This window comes from Carcharhinus amblyrhynchos, chromosome 27, assembly GCF_965287045.1.
Source record: "Carcharhinus amblyrhynchos chromosome 27, sCarAmb.v2.hapA, whole genome shotgun sequence".
Taxonomy (NCBI): Eukaryota; Metazoa; Chordata; class Chondrichthyes; order Carcharhiniformes; family Carcharhinidae; genus Carcharhinus; species Carcharhinus amblyrhynchos.
In genome coordinates, this window is record NC_137350.1 from 34,941,741 (window position 1) to 34,954,572 (window position 12,832).

Here is a 12,832-nt window from a genome sequence, read left to right on the forward strand (position 1 = left end):
CACAGGCCCCATTTCCTGTCCGCTTTCATCCAAAATAATTTTAAGTTCCAAGTCCAATTTGCAAAAGCATTGAGGCACGTCACGTAAACTGGGCACGATGGCACAGAAACTGCAACTTCTAACAGTCTCGAACTGTAAACAGGCACAAAAGATATCTAAAGATCCGGAATGAAAGGTAAGGCTCTCGAATGCTCAGTGGGTTAAAGTAAAAGACAGGATGAAAACACACTTTCAGCTGAGTAGGAACTGCAGCTGATTAAAAATTCCACTGGGAGTCTGAGAACAGCTCAACGGATCTCGTAAACCCAATTGCTCTGAAGTGCACTGCTGATTATATTGCCAAATCCGACAGCGATTTTTTTATGAAGCAATATCTCACAAACATCAATGAGGTGATCAACCAGATCATGACATCTGAGATGGAGATCATTTGGCCCATCGTACCCATCCTGGCTCCACACTCCCATTGCCCCAGGGAATTTCTCCTCTCCAAAATCTGCGTGACAATGCTGGTCAAAGAAAGAATATTAGTTAGGAAACTGGAAGAATTCTCTGCTCTCTCAAATAGTGCTTGGAGAATTTCAAATCCATGTGATTTTGATTTGATTTATTATTGTCACATGTATTGAGATACACTAATCACTCACATACTGTTCATAGAGTACATAGGGGAGAAGGAAAAGGATAGGGTTCAGAATATAGAGTTGCAGTTAAAAAATATAGTGTCATAGTCATAGCTAGGGTGAAGAGAAAGATCAACTTAATATATGATAGGACCATTCAAAAGTTTGATGACAACAGGGAAAAAGCTGTTCTTGAGTCAGTTGTACATGATCTCAGACTCTTGTATCTTTTTCCCAAAGGAAGAAGGTGGACGAGAGAATGTCTGGGGTGCATGGCATCCTTAATTATGCTGGCTGCTTTTCCAAGGCAGCGGGAAGTGAAGACAGAGTCAAGGGTTGGGAGGCTGGTTTGATTGATGGACTGGGCTACGCTCACAACCCTTTGTATTTTCTTGCAGTCTTGGGCAGAGCAGGAGCCATACCAAGCTGTTTTACAACCAGAAATGATGCTTTCTATGGTGCATCTGTAAAAGTTGGCGAGAGTCATAACTGACATGTTAAATTTCCTCAGTCTTCTGACAAAGCAGCGGCATTGGTGGACTTTCCTAACTATAGTGTTGGCATGGGGGAACCAAGACAGGTTGTATCTTTTTCCCAGTGAAAGAAGTTGGAACAGAATATGTCTTGGGGGTGGGGGGGTTCTTGATTATGCTGGCTGCTTTTCCAAGGCAGCAGGTAGTGTAGATGGCGTTAATGGATGGGAGGTTGGTTTGTGTGATGGATTGGACTACATTGACAACCGTTTGTAGTTTCTTGCAGTCTTGCTCAGAGCAGGAGCCATACCAAGCTGCAATGCACCATAGAAAGCAACTTTCCCGGATTAAAAATTAGAGAGTGGTGGTGGACATGTTGAAGAAAGGAAGCTGAACAGCTTCAGTTCAATGTTGCAATTAGGGAGCAGAGTCGCAGGACTCCCTCAGTGCTACACCAGAGGGTCACGCGCTGAAGCAGAGTGTGAAGCTGACAAACATCTGACTCAGGAGGCAAAAGTGTCACCAACGCGCAAGCTTTACAGAACAATCCGCTGAGCGACGCACGTTCCGTTAATATGCTTCACACATGATAAAAACTGTGTGTCCTTCCTGCTCAATCAATATCCATACGAGTGCACACAATTTCATTGCAGACTTTCTTTCGGAGTATCGCATGGTGATGAAAAATAAGTGAAAATAGATGTGGGATGTGATTGAGCCAATCACTAAAGTCTGGATTTTCAATCTGGATGAGGAGGGAACAGGGGCCAGGGATGACTTGGATTAACTTTTTCAAAGGAAACTGACCTGTAGAGCCAAACAAAATAAGATTCTCGCCAATTGATGGTTATTTTTAAAAATTCTCATCCTGGTTTTCAAATCCTACTTTGGCCTCACTCCCCATATCTCTGTAACTTCCTCCAGCCCTGCAATGCTCCAACATCCCTGTGCTCCTCCTCTCCTGGCCTTTCCCCATGGATGGTTGTGCCAACAGCTGCTGGGACATGTCACTCATGGGACATGGACATGGGCATGGCTGGGCAGCACTTATTGCCCATTCGTAACTGCCCCGAGGTCAGTTGAGACTCAACCACGTTACTGTAGCTCTGGAGTCACGTGTAGGCCAGATCAGACAAGGACAACAGGTTTCCTTCCCTGAAAGGACATCAGCGAACCAGATGGGTTTTTCCAACAACTGACAATAGTTTTGTGGTCATCAGTAGATTCTTAATTCCAGATACTTTTTATTGAATTCAAATTCCACCATCTGCCATGGTGGGATTCGAACCTGGGTCCTGAGAAAATTAGCTGAGTTTCTAGATTAATAGTCCAGCAATAATACCACTAGGCCACTGACTCCCAAAAGGGATGGAATTCCCACCCCTAAACCGTGTTTCCCTCTGACCTTTTAAGACGTTAAATTAAACTTGCCACTTTGGCCAATCATTTAGCCATCTGCCCAAAATCCCACATGATTCAGTGTCACGTTCTATTTGTGCATATTCCAGTCAAATACCTCAGGACCGCTTCACCATGTTAACCACACTACATAAAAATGCTGGTGGCTCTCGTAATGCGTTGCATTCTTGCAACACAAAGTTACGCAGGTTAGGTGGATTAGCCATTTTAAATCGCCCCTTAGTGTCTCAAGATGTGTAGGTTAGCTGGATTAGTGGAGTAAATACATGGATTATAGGGATCAAGCCTGGACCAGATTCTCTTTCAAAGACTCGGTGCAAACTCGATGGGCCAAATGGCCTCCTTCTCCATTGTAGGGATTCTATGATCATAAGATGTCAGTGCTGGAAATTTGCCACCTTGCGAACCCTTGCTGTTTACAAAAGGCTGCCCAATTGCTTGGATTAGATTTGGAACCCACTACCGCAGAGAGTAGTCAATATGAACAGCATAAATTCATTGAAGCTCGAGAAACGTGAGGAAAATAGAAATAGAAGGATTTACAGATGGAATGAGATCATAGAATAAAATCCCTAGAGTGCAGATGGAGGCTATTTGGCCCATCAAGTGTACACCAACTCTCTCTAACATCACATCTTACCCAGGCCCTTTCCACTACCCTATAACCCTAATATTTACCATGACCAATCTATCCAACCTACACATCTTGGAAAACCAAAGGTCAATTTAGCACGGCCAATCCACTTAGCTTGCACATCTTTGGACTATTGGGGGGCGGGGGGGAACTGGAGCACCCTGAGGAAACCCAGGCAGACACAGGGAGAATGTGCAGACACCGGGAGAATGTGCAGACACCGCATAGACAGTGACCCAAGGCTGGAATTGAACCCAGTCCCTGGTGTTGTGTGGCAGCAGTGCTAACCACTGTGCTACCATGCTGCCACAAGATGGTGTGAGATGAAGCAGGATGGATAGGAGGAGGCTCATGTGCAGCAGAAACACCAGCACAGACCAGTTGGGCTGAATGGTCTGTTCCTGGGTTATGAATTCTATGCCATGACTACATTTTAGAAGTAATTAATCAGCTGGAAAACAATTTGGGGAGAACCTTTATAAATACAAGTCTTTCCATTGGTAGAATTTAACCATAACATTTTTCGATACCTGAATCTATGCAGAACTATTTAATTCTGATCTCGCTGTTTTTCAGATATCTATTAACTCATTAGTACAGCTCCTTGGACCCTAACCTCCCAATTGGCTGTGGTCTTTTTCTTAACCCTGTCGCAGACCCGGGTAAAACTGGCCCCGTTACTGGGATAAGAAAGAGTAAATTGTACAAATTCTGGGAGCTAGACATTCGAGGTCTAAATCAAAAGACCAGAACAAGAGGCAGGGCCTCTCTGTGAAACTGGAGACCTTTTGCCTGCAAGGAACAGATTGATTCAATGGGTGTCAACTGTAATTACATTTTTCGAATCATTTAAATTGCCACAGTAATTTTTCTGTATGGATATTAAGCTGACAGTCACACAGTAACAAGTCTGAGCATCAGTCAGAGACCCCTTCAGGCCCCAGATAGGCAGACTGCACTCACACAAAAAGGTCATTCATGCAGCCCAAGAGACCCACATTTAAAAGTGTCTGCTACAGACCATTAAATCATCAGCGTGCTGCCCATCTGCATGTTAACTGGCTGGCCGGCAGATCTACAATCAAACCAGCCAATTCTTCCTGCATTCAAGTAAAGCAAGCTTAACACACACACAGAACATTCTGGCAATCCAGATGAGAAACCGAGTGCAGGAATAATCCTGCAAGATGCACCCAATGTGAACTCGAGACTGCGTCTCCAAGTCGGTGTGAGTCAACATTAAATTGATTTTTAAACAAATAGGTGACTCATTACTGACAGGAACAGGAGGAGGCTATTCACTATCCTGAGCCTGGTCAGCCATTCAACTATATTGTGGTCTGTATCATAATGTGATTTGTATCTTAATTCCATCCACCTGCTTTGTTTATAGGCTCAAAGTCATCGAGGTTTACAGGCTCAAAGTCATCGAGGTTTACAGCATGGAAACAAGCCCTTCGGCCCAACTTGTCCATGCTGCCCCAGTTTTTTTTTTAAAACCACTAAGCTAGTCCCAATTACCTGCGTTTGGCCTATATCCCTCCATACCGATCTTACCCATGTAAAGATTTAAATGCTTTTTAAAAGACAAATCTGTCCCATCTCTGCTACTACTACCTCTGTAAAAAGTCCGACAACACCAGGTTTTAGTCCAACCGATTTATTTGATAACACTCACAAGCTTTCGAGGTTTCCCTCTTCGTCAGGTGAATGGAGAGTCTGAGGCCAGAACTCTCTATTCACCTGACGAAGAGGGAAACCTCGAAAGCTTGTGAGTATTATTAAGTAAATCGGTTGGACTAAAACCTGGTGTTGTCAGACTTTTTACTGTGTTTACGCCAGTCCAATGCCGGCATACCCACATCACTGCTACCTCTAGCAGCTTGTTACAGACACTCACCACTCTCTGAGTGAAAAAATTGCTCCTCTGGACCCTTTCGTATCTCTCCCCTTTCACCTTAAACCTATGCCCTCTAGTTTTAGATTCCCCTACCTTGGGGAAAAGATATTGACTGTCTAGCTGATCTGTGCCCCTCATTATTTTAAAGACCTCGATAAGATCACCCCTTAGCCTCCTATGCTTCAGAGAAAAAGTCCCAGACTATCCAGCCTTTTCTTACAACTCAAACCATCAAGTCCTGGTAGCATCCCAGTAAATCTTATCTGCACGCTTTCTAGTTTAATAATGTCCTTTCTATAATAGGGTGACCAGAACTGTACACAGTAGTCCAAATGTGGTCTTACCAATGTCTTGAACAACTTCAATAAGACGTCCCAACTCCTGTATTCAATGTTCTGACCGATGAAACCAAGCATGCCAAATGCCTTCTTCACCACTGTCCACCTGTGACTCCACTTTCAAGGAGCTATGACCATGTAACCCGAGGTCTCTTTGTTCTGTAGCTCACCCCAACACCCTAACATTGAACCAGAGCTGGAATGCTCAGTTAATCTACCAAAATGCATCACCTCACATTTATCTAAATTAAGGTCTATCTGCCATTCATCAGTCCATTGGCCCAATTGATCAAGATCCCATTGCAATCCTGTTACCTATAATATCTTTGCATTTAACAGAAACCCATCAGTCTCAGTTTTTGCCATTTTCATTCAATAGCTTAATGGGGGGTGGCAAAGGGGCAAAGTTCCATATTTACAATGCCCTATGTTTGAAGAAATACGACCTGGCCTCAGTGAGAGGCCTAGCTCAAATTAAAGGTTCTGACCTCATATCTGCACCCTCTCTCACACTGTCAATTTCCACTCCTGAAACAGTCCCCGACTCCACCTCTGCGCCAGCTTATCAACTGCTGAAACCAGGTTAGCACTGCTAGCAGGGACCCGAGTTCAATTCCCGACTGCGGTGCCTGTCTCTACAGAGTTTGCACGTTCTTTCCATGTCTGCGTGGGTTTCCTCCAGTGCTCTGGTTTCCTCTCACAGTCTGAAAGATGTGCTGGTCAGGGTGCATTGCCCATGCTAAATTCTCCCTCAATGTTACCCGAACAGGCACCGGAGTGTGGCGACGAAGGGATTTTCACAGTAACTTTATTGTGGTGTTAATGTAGGCCAACTTATGACTAATAAATAAATACATTTTTAACTTTCTTATCTCTACAGCTGACAATTCCAATTGGCTCCTGGCTGGCATCCCATTTTCCACCTTTCGTAAACAAGCCATCAGCAAAGACCGTGCTGCCCACACTCTGCTAACCCCCCCATATATTCCGTTCATCCATCACCCCTGTGCTTGCTGACTTATACTGGAGATATTTCTTAACCAGAAGCTATTTTAAAATTCTCATCCTTGTTTTTATTTTTAAAAATCAACCCATGGTCTCATCTCTCCCAATCTCACAATCTTCTCCAAGTTAATACTCCTCAGAGATATCGGCATTCCTCCAATGCTATTCTCTTCAGCACTGACAATTTTAATTAGTCCGCCATTGGGAATCGTGGGTGGAATTTTCTGGTCTCACTGCAGTGAATGGAGATTTTGGCCAAGAGTCAAATTCTCCATCCCCGCTTGCAGCAGGATGTGAATGGCTGGAAAATTTCCCCATGTTTTTTGCTATCTAGCCCCTAGCCTGCTCCAAAACGCTACCTTGCTCTCCTTTTTCATGGCCCTACTTCAAGTTTGCCTCTCTGACTAAGCTATTCATCACATGGCCTAAATCTGACTCCTTTTTAGTCTTGTGATAGGCTCTTGCCATGTACCTTGTTATATTTTACAAAATGTTCTGGTGCTATATAAATGCAAGTTGCCATTGCATAATACCAGGGCCCGCAGAAAGTACTTGAGAAAGGGTTTGACTTAGCTATTAAATTGCAGAGATTTCAAAACCTCCCCATTTGCAGAAGGTCCCTCACTGACCACCTTATTGGCAATATTGTACTTTCACCAAGGACCAATGGTCACCTTCCCCTCCAAGGCACAAACCATCCTAACGCAGCGATATATCGCCATTATTTCCTTACCACTGGGTCAAAATCTCAGAATGCCCTCCCAAACAGGGTGGCACAGTGATTAGCACTGCTGCCAGGACCCAGGTTTGAGGCCCTGTCAGTGCAAAGTCTGCACATTCTCCCCATGTCTGCATGGGTTTCCTCCTCCTTCTTCAGAAGGAATGCTTCAAAATGCAGCTAATGAAAATACAACAAAACTTACTCCAACTTATAAATCAAAGAAAAGGGTTTAATAAAGAAACATCATTACTCCAAACTTGGAGCCTCACTCTGAGCTATTCCAAGCTCTCCACAATGCTACATAGTTCCTTATTTATAGTAAATCAGCTGGTCAGCTGACTATTATATCACTCTGTGATTGGTTCCATGGTTTACTGGGTCAGCTGACCCTTACATCTTGTTCCCATTGGTCACATTATGAGCAATTCAAAGTTGTCATTGGTTACATTCTGACACCTCCCACAGTCCAAAGACGTGCTGGTTAGGTGTATTGGCAATGCTAAATTCTCCCTCAATGTGCCCAAACAGGTGCCGGAGTGTGGAGACGAGGGGATTTTCAAAGTAACTTCATTGCAGTGTTAATGTAATCCTACTTGCGACACTAATATATAAACTTTAACGGTCATTCGATGAGAGAGACTGAGAAAAATTGAAGGAAGATTTGCCAAATAATCCTCTCATTTGGCATTTCAATTGAAGCAAACTCTTTCCATTCAACCAATCAGCCTTAAATCTCACTGGTATGAAGCTAAATATCACAGCAATAGGGCAGGGTGACCTGGGCAAAGAATTGAAGTCTTTCAACAATAAAGAGAAAGCTTGAATTTATATGGTTTCTTTCTTGACCTCACAATTTCCTAAGGTGACAATGAGGCATTTGTAAAAATGTCTTCACTTTAGTCCTGGAAGAAACTGGACTGCAAAGGTCATTTATCTTCCCTGAGTTGAACTTTACTGAGGATGGGAGAAGCTTAAAGGCTAACTCTTCCCATTAAACATTAGAAAGGAATTACACCCAACGCAGGCATTATGAAAGGTCACCCACTCTAAGAGCACCTGTTCACCTGCACCCAAGAGGGATGGAAAGGGAGAAATCCAATGCAGGGCATCATAGAATCCCTATAATATAGGAGGAGGCCATTCGGCCCATCGAGTCTGCACCGCCCACAATCCCACCCAGGCCCTACCCTCATGCATTTACCCTAGTTAGTCACCCTGACATGAAGGCACAATTTAGCATGGCCAATCCACCTAACCTGCATATCTTTGGATTGTGGGAGAAAACCAGAGCACCTGGAGGAAGCCCACGCAGACACGGGGAGAACATGCAAACTCCACAAAGACAGCAACCCACGCCCAGAATCGAAGCCGGGTCCCTGGCGCTATGAGGCAGCAGTGTTTCAGTCCCTCTCTGCTCTCTCAGCACCCCCCTCCGTCTACACAACCTCCTCCTAATAGTTACCATGATGTGGAGATGCCAGCATTGAACTGGGCACAGTAAAAAAATCTCACAACACCGGGTTTATTTGGAATCACGAGCTTTCAGAGCACTGCTCCTTCATCAGGTGAGTGGAGAGGTTGTTTGTGAAACCTACCTCTCCACTCACCTGATGAAGGAGCAGCGCTCCAAAAACTGATTCCAAATAAACCTGTTGGACTTTAACCTGGTGTTGTGAGACTTCTTACAATAATTACCAAGGACATCAATTCAAAACTATTTCAGTCCTCATTAAGAATTGGTCGTAAATATTTTCTCACCTTCTGTGAGCAGACTGTCTTGTGACCAGGAAAATTAAAGCAAATATTTCCAAGCCCAGATCACACATCTGCTCTAGTTGATTATTGTTTAAACTGCCCACTAATTTGGTGCTGAAGCCCTTTGCAACCATTAGTTAACAAGTCATTCCATTTCACACAAAGCCATCACTGTAAGTACATCCTCTGATGGGAAACAAGAATGAACAAGCTTAGCCAAGTGGAAATAAAACAATTTTAGATCAGGGGATACAACTCCTACATGCCGTTCCCAATGTACGCATACTTTGTTCTATCAAATCCTTTTCAAATCCCAATCCAACCATGACCATTCAATGCATTGCCCCATTGCATCGCAAAAACAAACTCAACGTTATTCAAATCCATCAATAAGGACATCCCAAAAACTTATCCTGCAAGTTTAGTTCAATGGTGAATTCCCCTAGGGCTTTTAAATCTAGCTTATTGATATGAACATTTCCACTTTGTGCTACAGTTTCGGAGAGCAAAGCTGCGTCACGCAGGCTTGGAAAAATCATTATTAATCACTGAGCACTGAAACGCAAACTGATTAAGATTCGACACAGGCTGTTGCTAATGAGTTTACCAGCACCTCGGGCCCTCATGTCAACTCAAATCTGAAACTGTGCCCAGGGATTCATGCCCACGTCATTGCGAGAGACTCAATGTGCAACTGAGAAAGACCAATACATCCTTATCTCACAGGACGTGAGGTTCATCACATTGGATTAGCACAGCACAGACTGTAGGTCATTTGCTAAGACCAGTTAGTCATTTTAAATGGAACTGGAAATCTTTTGTTAAAGGCACTCAATTGAACCTTTACTCACTGAATGGATTAAGAGCTATTTGCTCTGGGGATACATTGGGTGAATAATAATTTCATTTTACTCTATCCGTGTCTAGCTGGTGTAAAATGTGGGGGTGGGGGAGTAAGAGTAAGATACAAGGTCAGAGAACAAAATACAAGCTATTCAATTGTTCCATTTTTTAAACTCGGGTTCGATTCCTGGCCTTGGGTCACCGTCTGCATGGAGTTTGCACATTCCCCCCATGTCTGCATGGGTTTCCTCCAGGTGAATTACTCTTGCAGTGAGCTGGCACAGCCTCAAAGGACCAACTAGCCTCTTTCTGAGCTGCAATCATTCTATGTTTCTATCAACTGAACAGGAAGTATTAGCAATGTTTAAATCTGTAATGGGCATTGGGGGTAAAGCTCAGTGGTAGAGCATTTGACTGCAGATCAAGAGGTCCCTGGTCCAAATCTAGGTGTCCCCTTTCCTTGTTTGGCACAACTTTGTGGGCCGAAGGGCCTGCATTGTGCTGTAATGTTTCTATTATTTGTAAAGAGATATCAGGACAGGTGACAAAAAGCTTGGTTAAGGAAGCTGGTTTAAAAGAGCACCTGTGTTGGAGTTCATGATCGATGGGAGCCTTCTCCCACTCATACTACAGGCTGGATTTTCAACGTGGCAGGGCCCAATGCAGGCAGGCACCAAAAATCACAGTCATCAAGATCATCTCCAGACAAGTTCAGATTCCCAAAGGAATGACGCGTGGGAATAGGGCCCTCCTGCGCCTTAGGGAGATTGTTAAGTGGCTAACACAAAACAGACAGATTTTCGAAAGCACAAGTCAGTGTCACAGGGCACACAACAGTGGTCATGGTTTTTATAAATATGTACCTAAGGTCAATCAGTCCCACCTTGTAATGAAAGGCTACTGTCGGCCTTCGTATGTTTGACAGAAGCTGCCTACTCAGATTAACAAGACAGTGGCAGCCTCCGACATAACTGTCGCCTTGACTGCTGCCACCAGGCACAAAGCCCCTAACCCCTAGAGTCGCTTTCTACCTGGAACTGGGCACTGAGCTTAAATCCTGGCCAAGGAAGACACAGCTTGGGCACAGTATTAGGACCCAAAATTATTCCAGGTTGTTGGGCTCCTGATCCCTCATTCAAAACAGTGCCCTTGTCATCCTAGTTCTTTCTCCCTCATGAACTTATTCAGCTTCCCTTTAAATGAAAATCCTTTATCTTCCCTCGGCCAGTCACCTCAAATATTCCCTGCAGCAGCGATTTCCACATTCTCGCTACACCTCTTTTCCAAAAGGATTTCTCCCAAATTCCCTCCCAGATTTATTAACAACATTTCACGTTGATGGGATCCAGTTCTGGTCTTCTCAAGTTGTTTCAAAGTTACGCAGGTGGTGACAAACATAAGACACCGCCTGATCGAGTCTTTGAGAAACGCGGCCAAGTCCTTCACCAACAAGGAGTCATTCTGAAGATCTGCACGTGGGGAAAACGCAGCAGCCATTTTTCACACAACCCCACCCCACAAACAGAGCTCGAGGTGAACAGTCAGTGAATCTGCTTTCTGCTCGGGCTGGATGAAGACAGAGTTCTTCCTCTTCCAACAAACTGGAAGCTCAATCAACTTCCGCCTCAATGAAGAAGTCCGTCTACTCAAAGCATGATCCTCTTTTCAGTTCCCATTCAAGCAGGCCTGTAAATAAGTCATGAGGCAAATATACTGAAGTGAAGAAACATTTTGTCATAATTTGCAAAGTCCTCCTTCTCTCCTCTGCAAATTTCAACAGAAAAACAAATGGTTATTTCCAGTTGAGTTGGTTTGGATATCTTGGCTGCCGTGATTAGAGTCAGAGTCATAGAGGTTTACAGTATGGAAACAGGCCCTTCGGCCCAATTTGTCCGTGCCGCCCTTTTATTTTAAACCCCTAAGTTCGTCCCAATTGCCCACACTTGGCCAATATCCCTCTACACCCATGGAATTGTCTAAATGCTTTTTAAAAGGCAAAATTGCAACCGCCTCTACTACTACCTCTGGCAGCTTGTTCCAGACACTCACCACCCTCTGTGAGAAAAAGTTGCCCCTCTGGGCATCTCTCCCCTCTCATCTTAAATCTATGCCCTCTAGTTTTATACTCCTCTACCTTTGGGAAAATATGTTGACTATCTTGCTGATCTGTGCCCCTCATTTTTTTTTATAGACCTCTATAAGATCATCCCTCAGCCTTCTATGCTCCAGAGAAAAAAGTCCCAGTCTATCCAGATTGTTAAAGAGTTAAATCCCAATAAAGACTTCCAGCACAAAATTACAGCCAGAGGTCAGAATGCAGTGGGAAAGAAGAGATAGCAGTGGGTCATGACCACTGGATTGCAATTGGAATTTAAGCAGACTTTTAATAACCAAGCAAGAATTAATGCCCTCTTTATACTGCTGTCATTCTGCAAAGTCACTGCGGAACTGTGGACTGAGAAAAAACGGCTAAACAATGATTTAACAATAATAATGACAATTGTGGCTTTAAAATGGCTGTTCTGGCTGAGAGTTAAGCATGCTGGGAATTTTGGTCAATTTATAGATTAAAACGAGATGCAGATGGTAAAGAGGCTCTGGTCTGGGAGCTGCGATCTGAAGCTCTCTGTGTTGGTCAGATCGGGGAACTTGTTTACTCTGAGACCCTGCATCTCTGATTTATATGGCTATTATGTTTGGGACATGTAAAGTTAAATGGCGTCCTTCAAAAATAATTTTACTGGACGTTCAAGCCATGTGATCTGTTTCTGGTGACACAGTTGGCTGGATGACAAAGAATCTTCCGGAATCAAGTGGAAAATTGTAGATAAGAAGATACGTGAGCCCTTTGTTTGGCAGCGATAACTCGGAAGAGACCAACCAACGCAACAAGATCTTGTACCCTGAAGGATACTTCAGAGAAGAAGATAGATTCTAATGTCGACGCTATTTCTTGGTTATGGTTTTCCTAACTGGGTGGTATCTATTTTCAGTTCAATAGTTAAAATTGATGTTCAGTTGGATTAAAGTTCAGTAGAGTTATTGAGTAGCAACTGTTTATGTTTGAGTTGGCACTAGAAGTGTTAAATAAAGAAATAATTGAATTACTATCCTTGTTTGT

General features: G+C 43.6%; 1 protein-coding gene and 1 non-coding gene across 2 annotated transcripts in view; one reads left to right on the forward strand and one right to left on the reverse strand.

The window, feature by feature from the left end:
- Window positions 1-12,832, reverse strand: part of lasp1 (LIM and SH3 protein 1) — a 164,061-nt gene that overhangs the window by 53,218 nt on the left and 98,011 nt on the right. The window lies entirely within an intron of this gene.
- On the forward strand, window positions 10,096-10,167 carry trnac-gca (transfer RNA cysteine (anticodon GCA)). The gene has a single exon. It is a non-coding gene; the product is annotated as a tRNA-Cys (tRNA).